Raw genomic sequence first — 24,344 nt, 5'->3', positions numbered from 1 at the left:
GCCAACATCGCCGAAAGTTCTTCACAGTTCTTTAAGTGAGTTGTCACTTGATGTTGCTGGTTTAACAAGGGGGGTGTCACCCATCTCAGCCCCTTTAATAAATCATCCTCTGCAAACATGTCATCATTTCACATTCATATATTTACTCACATCAATCAAGTGGAATGAAGTGGACTGAAACATTACTCTGACGCTGTAGACATCATCACATCAGGACCGTCACATTCATCACGAGAAATGATCACAGATGCATTTTCTGCCTCTGTGGATAATCTATAACTATGCATATTTTCCCGTCCATTACAGACAGAAGCCATCACTGAGAAAAAAACTCATCAGTTACGGAGAAAAATGTAACCATCCAGAAAATCCTCTCAGCAGGATAATTAACTGTTTTCATCTCGACGCCCGATGAAACCGAGGAAACAAGCATGTTAATGGATGCCTCCAACAAACATGTCCACACATATCTGAACTGAAGGCAGAGTTATGCTCATGAATGCTGAATCCAGCTCCATCACGCAGTAAACAACAACAATACACTGACAACAAAGTGATGTTTATCTAACTCTTTTTTCAAGAGTTATAAAGAACTACAAATCTCAATTTTTAATGCAGCAGACGGTTAGCTATGGAGGACAGAAGCTGCCAAGATAAGAAATCAACTAACTGATCTGAACCAAAAATAACCTATGAAACAAGTTCCTCTAAAATGTATCATTATTACAAATTACATGCAAATAAATTAATTATTTTAAAGTAAAGTAGTAAACTATTCAATTTAGAATAAATCAAAACATTTAATTGTAAAATAAAACGGGATTAATAAAAAAGTATATACAATAAAAACAGAAATTTAGTCAGTAATTGATGGATTTTTATTTTTTATATTGTTTTTGTTAATTTGATGACAAACACATTTTATTGTGTTGTGTATTTGATAATGATAATGAGTGCATTAAAACCCATCAAGTCTCTCTTCAGGACAGGAAACCTTTTCATTTCCATTATTGCAACATCATAAATATAATATTTTAGAATTTGACAGTTTCCAAACTTTCATGGATGTTTGTCTTGTTTGTAAAGTCTTAAATGGGCTCCCCCCCCAGCCATTAAATTATTTTATAATGAAAAAAAAAAACAATACCATAAACAGCAGAGCACAAGCTAAAGCAGACTGTGATGTACATTTCGCCAAATGGTGGTATCTGTTCAAGGCTCACACTCCTGAAACAAATCAGCAGCACGTATCAGAGACTGCGACAACTTCACCTTTAAACAACACTCAAACATTAGTTACAAACTAACCAGTCATGCACTCAGGCATAACATGTGTCTCCTCCTCTGATGCCCATTCCCGGGGGCTTTGGGATCATCTTGTATTTTAACCTACTTATTGTATGTGGGTATGTTATTTGTCATGTAAAAAATGTGTCCATTCTGTATGTAACATTGTCTGTGAGGACGTCAGTGCGCCGTCCGGTGGGCCGTCTTGTGAGGTGTCCTGTAGTCGTAAAATCTGTTGTGTTTTTTTAAGTACCTGTTTTAGGATTACGGATGAAATTTGGCTCTTGTGCTAATTGCGGCATATTTAATTTGAAGCGTATTAGTGATAGGTTGATTAATGTGCACTGTCCTAATTCAATAAATAATATTCATAATAATTAATAATAGTTCTGATTTTTGCAGCTTCTGTGCTCCAATGGCTCTCGTCCCCACCTCGTCAAATACAACAACTTTGTGTCAGCGGCTTCAAAGTACCGTAAAAATTCAGATTATAAGTCGAAACCGAGCTAAGATAGTTTTTATTAATAAAGACGTTTATTTAAAAAATGTATTTTAATTTAAAACTCACACAAATGACAGCCTACCATCTTTTTACACCATGTCAAGTTTGGCATCCTGCTAGCTAACACTGCGGTAGCTGAGCTCAGCCCACGCTAACATTGATTGTTGTGAGGGTGGCGGCTGCACTGGCGATCATGGCGGCGCATGTCTGTGACGAAGCTTTAGCTACATGATAGCGCCATCGTCTGAGTAAAATACCGCAACACAACAAAATACCTCTCTGCATTTTACACTGGTATATTGTTCATACTGGTAGGACGCAGCCCACTTTTAGATGGAAAACATGTATTGAAAGTGCGCCTTATATTTTATGGTAATTATTGATTACTTGATTGCTTTATTTTGAAAGTCTAACAAGGTGATGTAAATGTATTGTTATGTAATGTAATGGGAAAAGAGAGTGGGAATGACATGCAGCAGGGCCGAGGGTCGGAGCTGAACCGGGGGGCCACTGCGGTCCTCTGTACATGGGGCACGCGCCTTAGCTGCTGAGCTAACCCGGGACCCCGGTTATTGCTAACTTCACCACAGAACCCTAAATGCTCATATTTGAAAGCATAAGGCCTCTGACCAAGCTGCTGTATTTAATGAGTAGTGAGTGAGGACATGTTGGATACGGATACAGGTGGTTTAGATGTGGATAAATATTTAATACAGACAGCTTAGACGAGCTTCTGTCAAAACACACCAGGACTGCACTGCAGACTGAACCCTGGAATAAAAATTGTGCTTTTCCAATCTCATGGCTGTTAGAGGGCAGAAATTAACATTGAAACACCTGAAGATCGACCTCACACAGAAATGTAAAAATGCTCACAGTTGTCCAGGTGAGAGCACCTCCTCCTGTCTAATTTAAGTCTGTCAAAGTGAGTCAAACTGCCGACAAAGAACAGAGCAGTGGAGAGAAGCTGGCAGCCATTTTGTTGCATTCCTAAGACTGCACGTTAAATCTGATCCTCGAGGTGTTCCAGGGTTTTCTGTAAAGATTTAGTCGAGCTGCAGCATTAAGCTATGTATGGAAACAAGAAAATCTGCAGGAGTCTAATTATACATCGTCTGTGCCCTCTGCAGACTTTTAATTTAACTTTAATTTGAAATGCCTCATTCTTTTTAATTAAAAAAGTTCTGATAGATTCTTCATGGAGGGATAAAATCACCACAGTGACATGCTGCATTAGATCTCCTCTCTGACGCATTTATGTCCTGAAAAAGCAACTTAAATTTATGTTGCCAAGACAATAATTCACTTTGGATTCAGTGAAAAGAGCACGGAAGGCTGCAGGCTTTTATTTTGGTCAATGAGACACAGAGTATTCTTTTTATCTGACTTTTTTTGGTTACCTGTTAAAGGGGAACTGTTTACCAGCACGCCCGCAGGTTATTCCTACTGTAACAGAACTGTAACTAAAAAACAAAGATTTTCTCCATGGAGGCCCGTTCCAGTTTACCAGCTCAAAAAAACAGGAAATCACAACTTAAACATCACAAACTTATTCTTCAAATCAGCCTGTGCAGAGTTTAGTTTGAAAGGAAACCAGACACCATGAACGAGAGCGAGGAAATTCATGAAGCAGTCAGGTAAAAAGTTCACGAAGCTCCTCAGAGGTACTGTATGCAAGTGGGGAAATGTGGCGTCAAACGTACATTTCAGATGAGCTAAAAATAATGGAATTAAAGACTGCAGCAGCTTGCAGAGGATATCTAAACTTTTCCGAGCCTTGATTGTCCCTTCTTTGCTGATGAAGCTCCAGCTTTCTTGGGTATAATCTTATCCTGGTTTTGTTTGGGAAGGTATTTTCCGATGTTCACAAAAGTTTCCATCCATCTGTACTGCACAGTAAAGAATTACTAATTAATCACACAGTAATGTGGTTACTTTTGCTCAAAAGGACATTAATTAAGCAATGTCACATTAGAGTGATGGGTGATGTTGTACTGAATAGGCTATCAGCACTGGTTATCTTCGGCACCAGATCACAGCTGTGATGAACAACATCGACCTGCAGTGTGATATAGCTTTTCTACAACAGTTACACGAGCAGCAAATAGTAGTTAACAGTAATAATCAACAACAGATTATTTTTTGCTTCACCAACTCAGCTAGTTCAACAACTGAAATTGGACTTTTGTTGCCGAGCAACCCAAACATTGTTCTGCTGTCTGTAGCTGTGTCCCAATGCTGGGACTGCAGCCCTTGAAGGAGGCAGTCAACAGAGGCTGCTCCATTCATAGCCTGTGTAGACGTTAAAGCTGAACTGAAATGAGACGGTCTGGTCTACGGAGGATTTCCTGTTTGCGTCACCAGCTGTTCCCCCCCACACCCTGGAGTCACTAAATGCTGCTCCTGTCGCCTAGCAAAGATATTTTGTTTCAAGGGACGCCTTTTTTTGTGTAACGTGTAACTTGAGCTCTTTGATTGAGTTGAAACCAAAAACGTTTACTTTTAAACGTTTATTCCTCGGCCACGTAAAAGTCTGCCATCTCGTTTGAATTGGCACGCAATGCATCTCAGGATGCGTTGGAAGGATGCAACCGATGGATCCTTTGTGGCCCGGGAAATGGAGGATGCATTTGTCCACCGCACCTGAAGGAGGACACTTGCTTAACATAGTCTGAGTTTGATTTGGTTTAGTCATCTAAACTACGAGACCAAAGAGATAATGTTTGGGTCTGGATAAACACAAATGTAGTTAAAGATAACTTACATATACGTTACATTAAGAAGTGAACTCCTGCAGAGGGGTCAACGTTAACTTTAGGTTTCACACAGAAGCTGAGCCCCGGTCTCTATGGAGGTCCCTTGTTTGTTCGACCCATCGATCGCCCCGACCTCCACCCCCAGAGGACTTTAGCGCTTTTCACACTGTGTCAGTGGTACATAAGTGCTACAGCCCGCAGTCTTTCCAGCCTCTGTGTGATTGTTTCCAGGAGAAGAAAGACTGGATGTCCTAAAACTTTGAAACTGAAAGCAGTTATCTTTGGCCCTCCGGAGTCTACCTGCTTTCTGTTCGGGAAATTCGGCCCCCCGTCATCCTTCGTGAAATTAAGTAATAGAACTTTTGATTCAACATCTTATTTTGATAAACAGACACACTCTGGGGAGAGAGGCTGCTTATTCCAACTGGGAGCCCCAGAAAAAGTGAAACTGTTGTTATCATTCCAAGACTTTCAGAAAGTAATCCATGCTTTTATTAAAGCAATCCTGAAATACTGTAACTCCCTGTTTCTCCCTCTTACATATCCGACCTCTAAATTCCCCAAAGCCCACCATGACAGCTCAGGTCTGATCAGTTATTTCTGGCAGCTGGTCCTCCCTGAGCTTCTGCAGGTTTTAAATGGTTTTAAAATAATACTTTTATTAGTGTCTTTGTTACCCATTGATATTATCTCAATCTTTGACTGGCTTTTTGCTGTTAGCCTGGTTTTCTTGAAAACCTCTCCATAAAGAACTTTGTCAGCTGTTGTTTTAAATGAGCAGCGTAGCAGTGCTGGGGATAACATGTTACAAAGTAATGCGTTAGAGTAACAAGTTCTGCATGTCAAGTAATCTGTCATTTAGTAACCTTCTCATAAACAGTAATCTGTTACTGTAAAATAAATCACCGTATTTCTCTTTTCCTTTCGTCGCCACAGAAACAGAAACTCCCTGAAGCTCTGTTTCTGTTTCTGTCCTCCTTCTTGGCAGGTAGCTGCGCACCAGCAGAAGGTAAACACAGCTGTGTCAGTGCGCATGTGTAGCTAGCTAACTCAGCTAGCGAGCTGTCAGAGAGGACAGCGTTTACTTTGTGTAAATATTCACATTATTCTGAATGTTTGGGTGAAAGGGACGAGAACAACATGACGGTGAAATGTAAGCTGTGTCTGGAGGAGAAGTGCTCGTCAGCTGTGAAGAGCTCGACTTCAAATGTGAAGAAGCGTCTGCAGCTAAACACAGCTCCACAACACTGGTGGGACTAAGAGCCTGTGTTGTATTGTTGTCATGGAAACAGCTGTGCCTAATACTGTATGCCTCTGCCCAGTTCACTGTCAGACTGTTAGCATCAAAAAGAGCTGTAAAGGTTATACTGCGTCTGTCATTCCTGTTATCAGGCTGCAGAGTTACAGATTATGGGCCGTAAACGAGGCTCTGCAGAGATGGTAGAGTCGATACATTCAAAGGTAGACGTACAGCAGGCTACACGCCGTCCTGATGATATAACTCACATGTGGAACGAGTTGCAAAGGGGGTTTAATTTTTGGTAACGCAAAAGTGATCAAACGTGTTACTTTTCTCAGGAGGTAACGCAGCAACGTAACCAGTTACTTTTATAAGTAACGTTACCGAACACTGTAAATGAGCCATAGAAAAACATTTGATTTGACTCGACATCAAAGCAATAAGCTAGAGGGCAGAAATGAGAGGGCTGCCCTGATCGTCAGATTTTAAAGCTGCTGCATTTGCCAAGTTGGGAAGAACAAGCACAGACTGATTATTCAATATGCTGTGAAAAGTGACAATAAGGAGTTTTGCATGATTGTAAAAATCTAAATAATCTTACGAAGTTACAAACTTTAAACTTTTAGTGCCTTCTGATAAAGATTAAATTATAACTGTTGAGCTTTATCCTGTAAACATCAGGAAACAACCAACACAAGATCAGTTGCAAGAGGAAGATATGAAGTAAACCTCTGTGATATTCAGTTTCAGTCCCTGTCCGATGGGATAAGCTATCAGCGACAGTAACATCCTTTTAAGGCCAGCATGAGCTTCTTTATTTAATCTTCTTTTACAGGCGCTGAGATTTCAGAAGCTCAAAGGAAAGCCCAAATAAGATCTTGGTTAGTATTAATTAAAATGACACTACAAAGTGTTATCTTGGTAATAAGACCCTCGATCCTCGGTTACAGCTTTGTAGGCTCGTAATATGAAACGGACCTCGGAGCTCTGGAGGATCTCATGCAGAAATACTGTACATACAGGCTTAGGTCATTAAATTCTCCCCTTGGATACTGAAGCAGTCGCATTAATTCTCGGAAAAAATCAGACTCAGATAGTGTTCTGGCAGCTTGCAGTCTGTAAATGACGTCTGTGTTTACTAGTATCCTGTTAGAGGGGAAGGGGAGTTTAGACATGTGACCAAGTCGATTTCAGGCCCGATGCCCCCCTTCTGACAAAAGTCCTGATTTTCTGATGGTTCTAAAGATGATCTTCCAGATGTTCCTGTGGTGTGAGGGATGTTAAGAGTGAGCTTTCTTTCCATTTTAATGTGTCACATTTCCTTTAGTACTTAAATTGTTACTCTGACATCTTCTGTTTGCGTCCTTAAAGAATTAAGCTTAGAAGGAAGGGTTAATTAAGTGCTATTCATATGTGTGTGTGTGTAGAAGTTAGTGCCCCCAGTTGGGCCACCCCAGTCAAACAAGTCTGGCTCCGCCCCTGCTGCCTGTTAAAAGAAAGTGTTTCTGCCACTGTTCCAAATGTTGCTAAGTGCTGCTCCTGGTGATTCTTGTTGGGTCTCTCTCTGTACGGTCTAGACCTGCTCTTTAGTCTAGAGTGTCTATAGATAACTTCATAATAACATATTCATCAGGATATACAATAATTTGGGTAAATCAGTAAAATACGAAAATAATTTCCCATATTGAGTTGCGATGAAGCTGAGCATTCACTTACTTTCCTGAACCATGAAACATGACGTTAATCTGTATAACTCACAGGTTTGTCGAGAAGCAAGCTGAAAGTGCAGATGGATCTGCAAATATTTTCCTAATTTTTTTAACAAAATGATTACCTCAAAGTCACATCCAACTGACACCTTTGATTTGAAGTTGACATAAACTGTCTGATTGTCCGATATAAATGGAATCCCTGGAGAAACTGAGATGACAGAGTATCGGGATCGTCAGTGACAGGATTTGTAATATGAAAATGCTAAATAATGTTCTGGTTCAAACACTTAAATCATGTGCCAATCATCCTTACACCTCCTAATGGGATACTTAGTTTGTCAAAAAGTTTTTTGTACCCTGGAAGAGTTCTGGCGTCCCCTGAGGAGAGCTCCACACCTCTATTCTTCTTAATCGAGACCCCCAGTTCAGAAAGAAATGGAAGAAAACAGAGCCGGAGCTCGATACATTTCATACTGTCACTAAAGAGTTTGTATTGTTCCTCAGTAATCTGTTTGGAGTAAATAACAAGCTGCTTTCACAGAAATAAAGAAGCCGATGAGTACGTGCTGCCCTGTGGTTCGGAAGGTTTAACGCTGTCGTGTAATCAGGTCTGAGGCGAGAGGGAAAATATAAGTGACAATGGTTCCATGACTAACTGCTGTGAAAGAGGAAATGGCAGAGGAGCCCAGCAGAGGGAAGATGTTGTTTCAGATAGGGACCTACAATTAAACTTAATGAACATGAAGAAGTGGTTTTCAGTGAGCTTTGCAGCAGAAAATGATAAACGATGGGTTTTAAATAGGCGAGGAGAGGCAATTACCAACAGGCACTGTAGTCAAGAGAAAAGTCGATTTCCAGAAACTTTTAAGAATATCAATTGCCTCATTATTTCTCACAAAGGAAACGAGGGACTATGAGTAAAAAAAAATTAAAATATTCTCTATTAAAGACTTTCCATTTCATGTCTCCTGCAGACACAAGATAGTTTACTTGGTGCTTAAAGCAGAACCACGTGTAAAATATGACCGTTTAACGAGGCAGAGTGGTTTTTAAACGTCACAGAAAAAAACTGCAGAAATCTGCAGCTTTAAGTCGGCTGTTATTCAGCCGAGCCGGGCCCTGACATCCACTCTGAAACATCAGTCCTGTTATATTTTGGTATCCCTGACAAGTGACATCAGTGAGCAGCCTCAAGCATTAACGTGTCAGAAGCGCTAAAATTGAGGATCAGTCTTCCAAATCAATGTGCCAAAACACTTGTCGGAGTCAAATCTGGGTTTCTTATTTTATCTGCAGGATAAAACATACATTTAAACTGCACGCAGGGACATTTTCTGGTTCACATTAGACAAAAATAAACTTCCCCAAAACCAAAACACTCCTTTGATCAACAATAAATCCTCACAATGATATATTTTTAACACTATTTGTTTCCTCTTTAACATAAACGAAGCATATGGCAGTGTAAGCCAATTATTTTTTCATGTGCTCCGTTGAAATATAAATATAAAAACGACAGTTTGAGAGAATCCAGTCATGTAATTATTTGAGCAAAGGGATACGTTAATCCGTCCAGTGCCATTAAATTAAAAAAAGCTGACATGAAGTGGATTTCTATAGACGACTAAGTCGTGTCTCTCCAGAATAAGCAAGAAAAGCACAGCGTAAGCCTTTAATCTGCTTCAATAGGCTTCAGTTAAATTTCATCCATGCTCTCTGTAAGCAGTCAAACTGTTGGTTCCTATATGCTGTGTTATGTTTGCTATATTATCCAGGCTCCATTGAGAGATGTGGGTGTGTCAGTGTGTAAATGACTTGCAGAGGCACACACATACTTTATTAGCTTTCCACCCTGAGGCTGTTTTAACAATGACATTCTAATTAATCAGGTTATTGCACTTTAAAGAAGAGCTGTATAGAATATTTTCCCTGGATAATTTTAAGATATAACTTTATCATGGATTATACTAATTAGGCTAATATTAATTAGGCTTAACCCACCCCTGAACAGTTGTTGTCTAATCATAGCTTAGCATTAAGTAGCCATAAGCTTTGGATTAGTAAACATGGCAGAGCTGTGTGCATTTCATTTCAAACCTGTATTTAAGCCTCATAAAGCTTTGGGGTATCCCTTATTTGTAATTATGTAATGATACAGAAAAAACTAAATTAGGACAAATTAAAAAACGAGCTACACTCAATCGAACACTGAGCTGGAGTGAGGTCATGTTCTTGAACTGTCCACGTTTGGTGCACGACCTTTCTGAGTTTAGAGAACTGATCCTTGAGGAACACCTTAGGTTAGCGGTAAAAACGTCCCAAGTACAATCAAGTCACACCACATACTGCAGAGTCTGAACGTAAAGAGAATCCACAACTCAAAAGCTTTCGACATGTCAATGAAAACAGCAGCACAAAGTTGTTCACAGCCGTTGACTATACAAAAACAGGGAGGACATGACAGCTCCCTAAAGTGAAGCCAAACCCTCTCTATCGCCCCCTGCTGACTGGCTGCAGTATAGGTCATGAAGCCCGCCTCCTCCATGGTAACAGATGGGACATATAAAAAAAAAATACACGTTAAATACATTTTTCTCAAACATGGTTTCTGTCATTATAGTTAATTCTTATCATGCTGATTCATGTCCAAGTGAGACGTTTACTTTTAATTAGTTATTTGATGCTATAAAAAGGGGGTGTGGCCTCATGATTGACAGCTCTGTTGACAAATGTGGCTCCTGCAGCGTTCTGTTCCCGAGTAGCAGAGCAGAGGAGGAACGGCGAGAGGAGACGTAACTAACACTAACACTACAGTCATTGAACTTTCCTTAAGCGTGAATATCTGCTTCAGACCGACACAAGAAGCTGTTCTGCTGCTAAACACGGCGACGTGCAGGATCATTGCTGCTTTTTTTTCCATGTAAGTTATGTGTGTGTTTTGGTTAACGGAAGTGGCTATGGCGGCTCCACCCTCCGATCACTACTGTGCAGCTCTGGCTCCAAATAACGTCACCAGCGCAGGATGGCATTGCCTGTCACAGGGGGAATTTTAGCTTCAATGTTGTACAATGAGTGCAGATGGAGACATGTTGTCCATCTACAGTATATTGTCATTGCTCACACCTAATGACAGCAGAGACAGTGCTATGCAAATATAAGACTGGCGAGGGTTAAAAATAGATTTTGAGAGAAATACTTTGAGTTAGTTATTTACAAGTAATTCCAGAATTGTAGCCAGAAAGGGAAGTTTAGATATTGGCCAATAAGCATTAGGATCACTGTTGTGCCCTTCCTTTCATAATCGTAAGACTTAAACTTCAAATTTGGAAGTCTGACCCCCCCTCGTTTGTACACAATGCTTTTATTATTTATTTGTAACTTTTCCAGGAAGTTATTTGATCGATGAAGTCACTCAAAGTCGCTCCTGATTTCACTCCTGAGGCCATAAGTGTATATGTTGTTAAAAATAAATAAATATCATGTTACAGATGTAACTTGGGTGTGATCTGTCCCTCTCCCACTATCCATCTCCAGGCTTTTCGCTGTGTGTTAATTAAGGTCCCATTTCTAATGTAAATAAGATCGTTTTCTGTTAAGACCAACCCACGAAAACCTTTCAGACGAACACCCGAAAGTACCCGAAAGTGTCAGTCAGTCACATACAGACCCATGTGTTGGGCTGACCCCAGCAGTCAGCCAAGAAATGGAGCCAGTGCAAAAGTGCCAAAAGCTGCAGTTCCTCTGGTGTCCACTTGAGGCTGCCTCCAGCAGTGAGTCAGTCCCCATAGAGCCCCATGTTAAACTTTACAGCAGAAATAAACATGTTTACAGCCTGGTACAAAAAACAGTTTGGGTCTCCATAGCTCGTTTCTGTCTTCATGACAACTTTATGGGGAGAAACTTTAGGACTCCTAATTATGTACAACTTTAAGCCTTACTGTCATTGAAATGATCTTTTCCTCACCTTATCTTGTTTCTAACTTTTGTCTCTCCTGCAAAAGACACCAGCCTGTGATCATTAAGTTAAAATTAGAGCAGAGATGGAACAACCCATAAAGTCTGTCTTATTGCCATTTTGAGTCAACGATCAGTAAATACTTTATATGCCAGCTTAATCCGTGGCTGACTGCCACAAATGACTCGTCCAGGGTTTAAAAAAAACAAAAAAAAAGGCTTTTCGTTCTTTTTTGAATAACAAGCTGAGCTGTGATCCGCAGCCTCTCCTCCTGAATTTCTTGCTTTGTTCTTTTGACTAGGGGAGAAAAACAATGCTCGAATGCTGCCAGGGTTTTCACAGGAACAAGAGAGGAGGAGGTTATCTGGGGCCGGATTGACACTCCAGCGTTTGCCAGCATGTCATTATCCTCAACATGAAACGCCACATCAATCTTTTCCCCAAGCAGGCAATTCATGTCCTAGTGAGCCTTTCATGACCCATTATGAGCTTCAGCGCTGCCAAGGTCATAGGTAGTCTCCATAAAGCGGCTGGGTCAATAATGAAGCCATGAGAGATGCTGAAAATGGCTGTCATGCATTTGTATTCCTCTGGCAGCTTTCCTAATCACCGAAGCTATCAGGGCCTCTGAGCTGAGCACCACATGCTGACAGGGTCTGCTGATGGGCTGCAGGCCATGGTGGATCACACTCATTACATGGTCTCATACACACAACTTTACGTAGGTCTTAATAACTACTTTACATGTTCGTTACCTGAGGTCAGATGAAAATAAACAGAAGGCATACTGCGCAGGTTTTTCTTACAGTAACATTTACTATAAAATTCTCCCTCTTTGTATCTTTTATGGATGAATGTCTCAGTCAGTTCAAGCACTTAATGAGGAAAAACCACAATACAAGACAAAGCTCGTAAATAAATTGAGCTTGAATTTTCCAAAAGTGCCCCTCTTTATGGTGCGCTGCACATCGCTGCACTGACACACAGTGAAACACCAAATAAATGGCATCGTTCCATTTTTCATCTGAAAGCATGGAGACAAGCCAAAGTTACTGAGCATAACTAGGCCACGACGTTTGTTCTTTAAATTATAGTCAATTATCTGCAAGCATCGGCACAGAGGATTAGCTGGTTCTGACTGGACTTGTGAATGATATTATTACACGTCACACAGCTATTCATGAAGGCAGAATACCTGCATGGACGCAGTGTGAACAAGACTACAGTAAGGGAGCAAGTACTGTTAGGCTTGAGCTAACTGCTAACGTCAGCGATGCTAACATACTCACAATGTTAGCATGTTGCGGTTTAGCAGGTACAATATTTTGCACAGTCATCATCTTAGTTCAGTGTCTTAGTGTTAAAGGAGAACAGTCTAACACTGATCTACTGAGATGTTTTGATCCAAGAAAATTACAACAAAACTCTCCAAGTTGGCTCTTTAAATAAGCATGCTAATATCTGCACTATAACGTACAGCTGTGGCTGGGGAGTCATGAGTTTTGTAAGTTCTTTGTCATGAACCAAAGTTAACGAATGTAAATTAAACTGACAATCTTGAAGATTTGTTCTCTTAGTCGCCCCCTAATGACGATAAACGGTAATTGAAGGAGGACACTTCCCAATTTAACCGTTGTCGGCTGGCTCCTTTTGTCACGGTTGTAACTCTTGATTTTCTTGGCTGACAGTCGCTTTCCTTTTTAGACAGTTTGCTTCATCTGAGCGTCAAGTTTGTTTCTTTTTCTTTGGATTTTCACTTCTTGTTGAAGTTGTGTCTGCAGTTTCTTTGTTTGTTCCGCAATAGTAGATTACTGTTTACTCGCAACACTTGCAGAGACCGGAAAAGCAGCCGCTTAGCTCCTCCTACCCTCTCTGGCAGACCAACCACTGCTGGGTGATGGGAAACGCGTCACTAACTGGGCGCCGCTTGGGATCTTTTCTGTGAATGTCGCCACAGACACCCAGTCCATAATATTACTATTTACTGCAAATGCAAAGGCTTTCATCAGTGGGCCATAGGCTCAGTCACCATTGTGTTACCTCATTCAGAGATGGAAAGAAACTTAACAGACATTTATTTACATGCAAATCTTTGAGATTATTACTTTAACTTCTTTCTTTTATAGTTTCCTTGAAGAACCATATTTTAACAAAACCATGATCTTTTTATTAAACCTACCTAACTGTGATCTTTTAACCAAATGACTGCAGTTTGGTGAGATTTAGACTAAACTAGTTTAGGTTTTGGATAAGATCAAGGTCGGGCCTTAAATAGTACGTCTCTGTTGACTCCTGGTTTGACACAGGACATGAACAGCTACTATAGAGCCATGCTGAAAAAAAATGGTAAATTGCTGGTTTAAAGATAAGTGTTTGGCCATTTGCCTTTATTAGATAGGGCAGCAGAAGAGAGACAGGAAATGTTGGAAGAAGAGAGTGGGGGAAGACATGCAGCAAAGGGTCGAGGGCGGGAGTCGAACCCTTGGCCGCTGCATCAAGACTGCAGCCCCTGTATGTGGGGCGCCCGCTCTACCACTGAGGTGAACCAGCGCCCAATACTTGCAAATGTATATACGGAGCATAACTTTCACCAGTGGGAAAACCATTCAGGCTCTCTATTGACTTTGTGTTGCGTGCCTCCTTGGCGAGAGAAATGCCTAAAATCGTCAGTGTGGTTGGATGTAAACCAACAGGGTTATGAACCCAGATTTAAATTTAGCTACAGGACATTTTGTTAGCGTTTTAGCACATGGCTGCAACAGTGGCAAAAATTATTTCCCCACTGGTGGGTGTTTATTAGCATGACGTGTTGTCTTCAACAGCAGCTACATTTACATTTCAAAGCTTAGTCTTCACAATAAAATAACATGTATACATTAACTTATATAGAACAAAGATGACTAAGAAATCTAAAACTAAAAAAATAAATCAGCAGGATCTCTGGAAGCTCACAGATTCATGTAATTTATTCATTTCATGTCTGAACGCTCAAAGTGTGGCATATGGCGTTCACACAAAAAGCTGATGTATTTGGGTACATACTAATGCAGCAGGCAACCTGCTCCAGCACATTAATCCCACGGCTGATCGTGCGAAGAAGCGCTGCACTATACAGAGAATATCTTATAGCAGGATTCAGCGAGTCCCAGGGGGTTCCTCTTATCTGAAATGTGCAAAGTGCATTTTGTGCTTTGAAAGCAAACTGCAAGACGACGAGGGGCTCCTCTTCACGGTAACATCACCAAAACATCCCTTCATTCTCTCTGTGTGACCTCTGCAGGGATTACAACACCAACTGTATGCAAGGCTGACACATGTGATGCTGAATCCTGCCTCATCAGTTCTGCTCAGCAGCGCTCCAAAAAGCGTCTAAGGAATCTCACTGCTTCCTCTGAGATACACGAGGACTTGTTATTGAGTTTTGATGCGTCACAAGAAAATGCTACAAGTGATTACCTCTCTATCTCCTCCTCAGCTCACTGTGTATAAAGACCTGGTTGCATCGGTTGGTATAAATTAGACTCTGACATGACTTGATTATGCTCCCTGCCTTCAGAGAGCTTTGTGGCTGCAGATCCCTGCAGGTGTATTTCTCCTTCTGCGAGCCGTCTTACCTGCTAATGAGGAGGATGGTGAACACGGTCCCTCCAGATACGGAGAAAGCCATGGCTGCAAGAGGAGCGGAGACACCAGCTGGAGTTTATCTGGAATAAAAGCACACAAAGGACAATAACAAATTAGAGGGATGCGAGTGATGATAGTAGGCTCTGAAAATATGGATTTTGCTCCCTTTATAACCAAGTTTACTCGATGTCGTGCTCATCCACTAACTCCCACTTCCCTGTTATTAAACTGAATCAGCTGGCACACATTGCAGATAGTCTGCTCATGATTTCATTCTTTACAGTGTTCCACAAATAGCTTTATACTGAGATGATATCCATCACCCAGGTAACAGTGGTTCCTCTGTGCCAAATGTAGGACTTATTTACGGACATTCAGTATGTCGAAGCCACACAATAGAAGAATGCAGACATGCCTGAGGGACGGCACAATGACCTCTTCTCACAGACCTCGCCCTGACTCCAAGTCTGGAAGCTCCAGACTTTAGTGAAAGTAATAAAGGAGTTTCCTTCAAAGCGAGCCCCTCTCTCTCCCTCATGCATCTTTTAAGATGAAAGCAGACAGAAAGGCTTCAGAGACCAGAATGGCTTCACCACAGAGACACGACTAATGTGGACGACAAGCTGAGCTTGGGAAATATCAAATGTAAAGTTGAAAGGGAACTTCTGTGGCCGTGGCGTTAAAAGTGGCTTTGCAGAGGTGTCGGTGTGAAATACAGTGAGACCTGCTGGTCGTTATGTTACAGTGTCAGCTTAAGATTTGGTTACATAATACTGATGCATGGTGTGTGGCTCTGCAGCAGGTGAGTCGTAGTATTAATGCTATCACATAGGGTTAACGGGTTATGCTCATAATCAAAGTACGTCCACTTAAAGTTCGTCTTTTTTCCACTGAAAGGCTCAGATTGTTATTCTACGTGTGAAAACATCACAGTAAGGATCCCTGCAGAGACAGTAACAATAAGAAACAGCCGTTACATCTCTTTCACCAGATTCCAATTGAAGAAAACATAGAAAGACAACAGTAATTTTATCTTGCAGAACAGGAGCTGCAGGTCTACTGCTGCGTTGGTCTGTGAGTTTATTTGTTATTTTGTGATTTAAACGGTTAGTGTGGATCCAACACGATATTTCTGTATCACATATAACACAAGCAAACTGAGGGATTGAGGCAACTGTAGACCTGCACTTCTTATGTTGAGCAAGATAAAATTGCTGTCTTTGTCTGGTGGTTTTGAGAAGAGCAATGTGGCGGCTGTTTCTGGTTAAAAAAACACCTTGTCTTTAACAAAAAGGTCGTCTTTAAAGGGATGGACACTCAGAATAACAATCTGTGCCTGTTAGTACTTTTAGTTTTGCCCCCTAGGATTACATTGCAGCCTTTACAACCTGCTTCATGGCTGCCAGCTGGAACAATCTACTTGAGCAATTTCAGCATGTTTCATACATTTAGTCCCTAAAATATGTAAAAGTCAGTCGCAGGATTAAAAATACTGTAACTCTCCTTTAACAGAACAACTGAAAATGGAATTTACAACAAGCTTTAATGTCTTTGTGAACTAATGGGAGCGTAAGCTGCTTTTTACATTTCCTGACATTAATTCTTCTGCAAAAGCTACTAAACTTATAGTCGAACAAACACACTCTGCGCTCAGCTGCAATTAGCACTTATGTGCAGATGGAGCAATCTGATGGTAAGAGCAGAAAGCACTGGGATGATACAGCATGGCCCACTTTCTGCTAAATGTCTTTGCTGTCAACTTTGCGACAGTCAAATGGACTGCGATAAGTGACATGAGTGCTCCTGACAGACGTGCATCAATGTTTCACTCACTGCTGATGAGCTCATTCCACGGCCATGCATTATGACTCGTGTTCAGCTGATGTTAATAATGCAAAGAGTCTAAATGGAGCACATGACTTCCATCTGTTCTACATATTCTTAGAACAATCTTGATTATTACAATGACGAGTGACATTTACATTCTCATTTCCAAGTATTTTCTGTATGTTGTTTTTTGTTAAAGGTGTATACAAGAAAATACAGAAAACAGATAAAGATAAACTTTATTGATCTCTTATTGGGGGAAACAGTCAATGTGACAGGACATGACAGGGCAGAGGTGGACCTGCAACAAATGTCCTAGTCGAGAATCCTTTCAGGCTTTTTGTGCAAACAAAGCACAAAATCAGAAGTCAATAAAAGGAAAAACATAACAAGCAGCCTGGCAACTTTTCCACCAGTCCACTGACTTTATTTTTCATTATGTTGTCTGAGAAAGAGACCAATATTAGCAATATATAGTTTTTTTTATAGGACAGATTATGCAGATCTCATTATATGTGATCTTCATCTCACAAGATGTTCATGTAAATAAATGTCTGTTCAGTCACTGTCTATCGCCGAATGAGGCAACACAATGATGATTGAGCCTATGGCCCACTGATGAAAGCCTTTGCATTTGAAGTATTATGGACTGCCTGTGGCGAAAAAAACACAAGCGGCGTTTTCCATCAGCCAGCAGTGGTTGGTCTGCCAGAGAGGGTAGGCGGAGCTAAGCGGTTGCTTTTCCGGTCTCTGCAAGTGTTGCGAGTAAACAGTAATCTACTATGGCTGAACAAACAAAGAAAAGATCGGTGACTACAGATACAACTTCAACAATAAGTGAAAATCCAAAGAAAAAGAAACAAATTCGACGCTCAGGTGAAGGCAAACAGTCTGAAAAAGAAAGCCACCGTCAGCCATGAAAATCAAGAGTTACAACCGGAGCCAACCGTGGACGTCTCGCATGCAACACTGTCAGGATATCAAGTGTGCTCACGCAATTACCGTTTATCGCCAAAGGTGCCGCCAAAGAGAACGAAACTGAGATCTTCTAGATTAGTACTTTAAAATCACATTACCTGGTGGTGGCACCACAGAAACAATGCTAATGGAAGCACACGAGAAGAAAACCTTTCTAGGTTAACGTTCAGAAACAGTTTGGTCAGGTTAGTGAACAAAAACTACTTGGTTTGGTTTAGAAGAAAAGACAGGGTAAGAATAAGGACTTACATTAGTTAAGTACCAACATGGAGCGACGCTGCGAGCTCAGGCAGGCAACTCAAGCTGCATGCGTCATTCTCAACAGTCACATGACAAACACTTCCTCCCAATGTCGCGTCTATTTAAGCTGCAAGATCTCCGGTCTCTCTCTTTCTGCTCTGTCATTGCCCTGCACCTGTACTGCACTCATACTCAGCCCCACCATCACCCAAGCTTCCACCTGCAGGTTCCGGCTGGGAGGGTTTAACATATGATCACATCACTCCTCAGATTTCTGCATCTAAAACAAATCTTCGAGGAGTGATGAGGTTAGACGCCAACACAAGCTGTGTTCAAACGTGAGTTGTCTGACTGAATTACATTAATGATATTCAGGATTTTATGTGATGTACAAGAGAGAAGTAAATAAGCAGAAAGCGCTCTGGCTCCATAGTTTACAATACATTTTTTTAGAATGTAAAAAATGATTCTGTAATATTATTTTGTTCTTAAAAGCAACCGTGCACGTTTCACCTAAAAACCTTATTTTCATTGCAACTTACAAAATGCACTAAATCGACTCCCGAAATGTTCTCATCTTAAATCATATCAGTCTCAAAAATTCTGTATCGGTCGGGCCCTACTTGGAAGCCCATGGTACACCACTTGAAAGTAATTGAAGCTACATGAAGAAAGTGAAACAAGTGTAACTTTTGTACTGATGCACTGGAGACAGTTTGAACTGGAAATCAAACGCAGCAGAGTGAGGGAATTATCGAGGATGTAGTTTCAATACATAAAAAAATGTTAAAATACTTTGATAGAAAATGAATTATAAAACTCACACGCTGCTATTTGTATGTTAAATACTTTAACTGCACGTATTACGTATTCTGTTCGTCTTTCCCAGGACTTCATGTCAAGCTCCTCTCAACATTATGTATGATAATCTGAACATGCAGAATTGAATCGCATTAAAAGGTCTGAATAAGCCATTCAGTCAGACCGACAATGAGGGGATCAGGGATGCCCTTTTGAACCCTATTTGATTTAAATTATATCATTGCAATGAAATGCTTGAATGCATTTTATATACAGCTCCGGGAAAACATAGACCACTGCAAAAATATGTCTTCCTTTGTTTCTACTATTTATAGAGTAAAATTGACTTTTGTTCTATTATAACATTTAACAGTGAATTATGGATTGGAGAACATTCTGCAAAAAGGTTTGCATGCCCCATGCATAGATTGTAACCAATCACCCACCGCATATTGATCCACATTAGTTCTTACTCCTGTGCAAGAAAAGGAAAACTTCACAGAATCCATGCAACAGACCAGCTGACAAAATTCAATACCCGTACTCCAGAAGAATGCATGTAGGATATCTTTAATCATACAATCCATCCATCATCTGTACTGCTTATCCTGCTCAGGGTTGCAGGGGGGCTGGAGCCTATCCCAGCTGTCATTGGGCGAGAGGCAGGGTTACACCTGGACTGATGCCCAGTCAATCACAGGGCTGACACATAGAGACAGACGACCTTTCACGCTCACATTTACACCTATGGGCAATTTAGAGTCACCAATGAACCTAACGAGCATGTCTTTGGACTGTGGGAGGAAGCCGGAGTACCCGGAGGGAACCCACGCAGTGACTGTGTGTCTGTGTCTGCCACCCCTATAATTTAATTAATATAATAAACATAATTACAGTTATCTTGAATAGTAAAATGAGCTATTTATAGCAAAATCGTTTTGTACCAGGCTGTAAACATGTTTATTTCTGCTGTAAAAATAGGAATTTGCCCATCTGCCGTAATGTTATATTATGGTTTCTGGAGCCTCAAGTGGACACTTGAGGAACTGCAGTTGTTTGCACTTCCACATTGGCTTCACTGGCATTTTCAACACCAGAGGTTGCTGCTTGGGCATTACCCAAATGTTGATAAGCTCCTGGACATATGATGATGCTGCTATCTGTATTAATTAAAATGTGGTTTAACGTAGCTGGGACACGTATCTCGTCCGTCCTCTAACCATGCTGAAGTTGGTTGAGGTTGTGGAAGTGTTTACATTCTGTTCTCTCATGGCTGACTGAGAAAACATTAACATAACTCGGGGGTGGTTCAAAAGCAGTTTAGCTGACTTCACTCAGTCATGACTACAGTAGAGAGCAGTGGTGCAGCCAACTTACTGGAGCAATGTTTATATCACTCTTCCACTGCGTCCATCACCACTGGTGTCGGGGTTTGTGGTCATTTTGAGACTTACTGTTTGTAAAGTTAACAGACTGCCGTGCTGTTGCTCCTGAATTGCTCTGTGTGCATTCATAAAGCTTAAAACAAAAGTGTATTGATTCAGCTGACTGTAGTTATAAACTCAGGACACAGTTTGATTTATCCTCAGATACACAACATCGGTTCAGTAGCAGCCACAGCTTCTGCTAAAAAACTGTGAATATGTTTTACATCTTTTCATATCAGGTCTGTTTTTTGTAGCAAATTATCCTGACACTAAAACCGACTGTAAACACATCGAGATGCAAACAGTTTGCATAGAGAGCTCGCTGCTGACTACCACTGTTTTTACCCTGATCTTCAAAGCAGCGCCTCAGGTAAGAAACAGATATCTCAACCCTTCAGATCTCTCCTGGCATCAGCCCGAGCTCAGTGACCATCCTGAAGAGCACTTCAACATGGGATGGTGGGTAACAGCCCTCCAAAGTGAGGCCTGTCTGTCAGCCTGGCTCTCACTGCTGGACACTTGATTTTAAACCAGCTTGAAAAGGGCAGCAGCCAATATAAAAAGACATGTCAGGCAGAACTGAGTCACTTCTCCTTCGTCTCTGGATTTTCTTTCCTTTGTTGCTCTTTGACGCACTTATTTCAGGCATGCTGGATGAGTCACATCAACGGCATGTCGACCTTTGTGGCCTCAAAGCTGGTAGTGGGTACCCAAATTCACCCTGTCCCCTTAGATACTGTCCTTTCTTGATGTCATTGCCGAGACTTACTGAATGGTGGCACGGATTTCTGTCATCATTCTGTTTCAAAGCCTTGAAATATCCAACAAAAGGCTGTTCATTCATAGATGATGTTTGAGAGATGCCTGAAATATCACCAGCGGGCAGCAAAGCCACTCAAACCGATCATCAATCAATAAGATATTTACTGGTACCAGAAACTCTTGAGGCTACTGAAGTATCTTTTGTATCACCTTCAGGCCGGGTCTCTCAAATCTCTTGACATGCACAGCCTGTTTTCTGCTCCAATACTGATTTTGAAACCTCAACTTCAGCCAACACTGAGCACCGATGCCCTCCATCCACTTGTCCTGCCTATCCTCTGATAAGTGCGGGATAAGGAGCTGGGTCGTGGTGGCTGTGCAAGTTAGCCCAGATGTCGCTCTCCCCAGTAATGTTTTCCAGCTCCTCCGGGGGGTCCAGAGGCGTTCAAAGGCCAGATGAGATATTCAATCACACGGCTTGTAGGAGGACAGCGTGTAGCAACGCCCCTTTATCTCACTCTCCCCCTGGGTACATGGGCTTTGACCTTTATAGTCTTCAAAACACACAGACTCTGAACAAACTCCAATGACCAATTGTCGTTGCCCTAAATTTAAATCTGTTTATCTTACTGTTTTTTTTATTATATAACAAAGTAAGTGCTATTGCCTGTTACGTGCATCTTTCCCTTTGACAGGCTTAACCTTGCTGAACCAGCCTATAAAGGAAGTATAAGTATGAAGCTTTGACTATGTGTTCTATTTTTCAGCACCAAACCAAACTTTATAGCCAACACGTGTCTCATGTTTTACCTGCAAGATGCACATTCTAGTTTACCTGAGCAGCTGGCCGTCAGCAAGATAGAGGCAGCTCGACATGGCAGCATCGCCACTCTGAACATCAGAGCGACACTTTTTTAAACATGAAACAGTTTCACTCAGAAATTTTACAATTTGTAATTACCAGGACTCTAATTGCAAAGTTTACAGCCTGTTGCTCCTGCATTATTCTCTGTGCAGTGAAACAGACAAAAAACCCATTGCAATAACTTTATTGATCCCCAAAGGGAAATTCACTTTTCTGGCATCTCATCTACGATTTACTGAAGAATTAAAACGTCTGATGGCGATCCTCTACATCTATTCGTCCTGCAGTGAAGAGAGAGGAGCCGTCCACCGCCGCTGTTTCTTTGGTCCATTAGGTGTTATGAAGTGGATGATCCGTGTAGTTTAGAATGACCTTGACCTTCTTCACATGATTGAAGTCTCCTGATATTATTGAAAGTGCCTCAGGATGTTTGGTCTGTATCCTGGCAACTATTACATGGAGAACTTCACATGGAACTTCAGCAGCTGCCTTGGCAGGGATGAACACCAGTATTGTTATGACTGAATTCTCTTTGTACAGTATGGTCGCACACCAACTACCAACAATTCAATATCTGGACAACACATCCTCTCCTTGACAGCTACATGAGCAGGATTACACCATCTCTGGTTCACAAACAAAGCCAGACCCCCCCTTCTCTCTTACTAGCTTTAGCATCTCTGTCTCACCGTATGAGAGTGAATTAGCCAGTCGGCTTCTCGACTGATGCGTCAAATGTTCTACTTCAGGGGGTTACTGTCTTTGGTGGTTTTCTTGCAGGTGGGACACCTTGATCATGCTGCTTCACAAGTAATCCTTTTAAGCTACTTGAGTTGCAGAGGCTTCCTGGTTTTTGAGTTACTTCCTGGCCATAATTGATCAGGTTTACCAGCATCAGTGATTTAATTTACATCCCTAACAACATCAGAGCGTCTCTGTCTGAACGGCTCTCGCTCCACCAAGTAGAGTTTATCTTCCAGGTTTTCACCAGACTATGATACGCTGCACCTGCATCACCTATCCAGTCAAATGCAAACTATGAAAGTTAAAACTTGAAACTTGAAATAGTGTCCCTCTGTCCCAATGCATCCATAATTTAAGTAGAAAATATGAGTAGAAATATGATATGCAGGAGTCTTTCTACACACACCATATAAAAGCAGTCTTCCTCTCACTCAAACTTCAGTCCACTTCCTTTTCTTTTAGATATCTTTAGAGCTTCTACAAGTTCATTGGAGGAAAAATATCCTCTTACAGAATCTGTAATAGTTTCATCTGTTATCAAAGGATTTTAGTGATCTGGTCAATGTAGGGTCTCTAAGTTTGTAGCCGCGGTCTAACCACCGTTTCTTATTCTGTAAAAGTGACTGGACTCCTCAGCTTTCTTTTCGACACCGACCCTCTCAGTCCCACTTTCTTTCCTGCTCTGTCTCTTTCTCTCTTTAAAGCCCACTGAGGCAGCGTCTCACAGAAACAGTGCAGACTCTGTGGACCTCATCCAGGCGAGGGTCTCTCCTCCTGTTTCATCTGCAGGTTCAGAGGCCTCCATTCAGGCTCTGAGTGACGGGTGCTTTTCATCATCCCAGATGGTCTCCAGAGTGCGACGCCCTGCGTTATTATTGGGATGAGTTGGCAGCTTTATATATATATTTATATATACTGCTGGGGGAGGAGATCTGCAGGTCTGAAACTACAGCGAAGATGATTGTGGTGAGGTGGAGGAGGAGGAGGAGGAGGAGGAGGAGGAGGGGGACTTTGTTTAACACAGAATAGTTGAATATTTAAGTACAAAGCTACAAGAGCCTGACCACTATTGAACTTTCCCGACCAACGCTGACATTGATTTTGGAGGAGAAAAAATCACTGTTTATTGTACGGCCGGCAGGTACAGTGAATTCTTGAGCTTGAATGAACATACAACTTTTCTATGTGGACTGTGCATCGATTCTGCAACAACATCAACCTGCAAAGGTTCTCAGAAGGCGGCTCTTTAAAACACATAGCCGCGATGCTCGGCTACATGTGCTGCAGACAGTGCTGAGAGGGTCAGAGTGCTCTCTGCTGGACAAACTATGTGATGACACCATTTCTTAATCACCCCAAGCATTTTTTCTGTTTTACGTGTTCAGAAAAACAAGTTGTCATAATGGCGGAAATATATTAACAGATTAAGGTTAGAATTACCATGACCTGGATGACATATACACTGATACAGCCTGTATTGGCCTGATAATATCAGGCTCTGGTTAGCTTAGCACAAAGACTAGAAAAAGGTCTAGCCTAGCGTAAACCAAAGGTAGCAGAATCTGCATACAAACACCTGAAACGCTCACTTATTAATGCAATAATACAGCTGTGATGTGGGAGA

The 24,344-nt window shown here is 41.3% G+C and overlaps 1 protein-coding gene across 1 annotated transcript in view; it reads right to left on the bottom strand.

Moving 5' to 3' along the window:
- LOC138588300 (gamma-aminobutyric acid receptor subunit pi) overlaps positions 1 to 15,112 on the bottom strand; it is a 48,387-nt gene extending 33,275 nt beyond the window's left edge. The window contains exon 1 of the mRNA XM_069658333.1: positions 15,067 to 15,112. The gene's annotated coding sequence lies outside the window, so the exon portion shown is untranslated. The remainder of the gene's footprint in view (positions 1 to 15,066) is intronic.
- Between the last annotated feature and the right edge of the window lie 9,232 nt (positions 15,113 to 24,344).

The sequence above is a fragment of the Semicossyphus pulcher genome, unplaced genomic scaffold (assembly GCF_022749685.1).
Source record: "Semicossyphus pulcher isolate SPU_LCO1_2020_fin unplaced genomic scaffold, fSemPul1.0.p SCAF_12, whole genome shotgun sequence".
In the NCBI taxonomy this organism is placed as follows: Eukaryota; Metazoa; Chordata; class Actinopteri; order Labriformes; family Labridae; genus Semicossyphus; species Semicossyphus pulcher.
Note: the sequence above shows the minus strand (reverse complement) of the source record. Positions and strands in the feature narration are given on the sequence as shown.